Source organism: Mustela lutreola, chromosome 12 (assembly GCF_030435805.1).
Source record: "Mustela lutreola isolate mMusLut2 chromosome 12, mMusLut2.pri, whole genome shotgun sequence".
NCBI lineage: Eukaryota > Metazoa > Chordata > Mammalia > Carnivora > Mustelidae > Mustela > Mustela lutreola.
Genome location: NC_081301.1, coordinates 67,896,092 through 67,896,770, shown reverse-complemented (window position 1 = coordinate 67,896,770; position 679 = coordinate 67,896,092). Strand labels below are relative to the sequence as shown.

Below are 679 nucleotides of genomic sequence, written 5' to 3'. Positions count from 1 at the left end.
ATGCAGGGCTCGATCCCAGGACCCTGGGATCATGACCTGAGCCGAAGGCAGCGGCTTAACCCACTGAGCCACCCAGGCGCCCCTAACATTGGATTTTTGATAGGAATTGAATTTACAGATGGTTTTCGGTAGTATGGACATTTTAACAATGTTAATTCTTACCATTCATAAATATGAGCTATCTTTCCATTTATGTCTCCTTCAAATTCTTTATCAATGTCATAGTTTATGGGGTACAGATCTTTCATCTTCTTAGTTAAATCTTTTCCTAAGTATTTTGTTATTTTTGATGCTATTGTGAATTAGATTGTTCTCTTTATTTTTTCAGATAGTTCATCATTAGAGTGTTAAAATGCTCCTGTCTTGTGCTTACTTTGGCAGCACATATACTAAAATTGGAATGATGCAGAGAAGATTAGCGTGATCACTGAGCAAGGATGACATGAAAAACTATTTTAAAAAAACGAAACAAAACAAAATTCCTGTCTTTTATATATTGATCTTGTATTTGGCAGCTTTATTAAATTTGTTTATTCAAAATTTTTTGTGAAGTTTTTAGGATTTTTTTACATGTAAGTTCATGTTATCCAAAAAAAGAAAATTTTACTTCTTCCTTTTTTTTTTTTTGGAGTCTTTTATTTCTTTGTGTTCCTTGTTTCTCTGGCTAGGACATCCAGTA

The 679-nt window shown here is 33.0% G+C and overlaps 1 non-coding gene across 1 annotated transcript; it reads left to right on the top strand.

Moving 5' to 3' along the window:
* Window positions 1–365: 365 nt before the first annotated feature.
* Window positions 366–474, top strand: LOC131813362 (U6 spliceosomal RNA). The gene has a single exon (XR_009346775.1). It is a non-coding gene; the product is annotated as a U6 spliceosomal RNA (small nuclear RNA).
* Window positions 475–679: the final 205 nt, after the last annotated feature.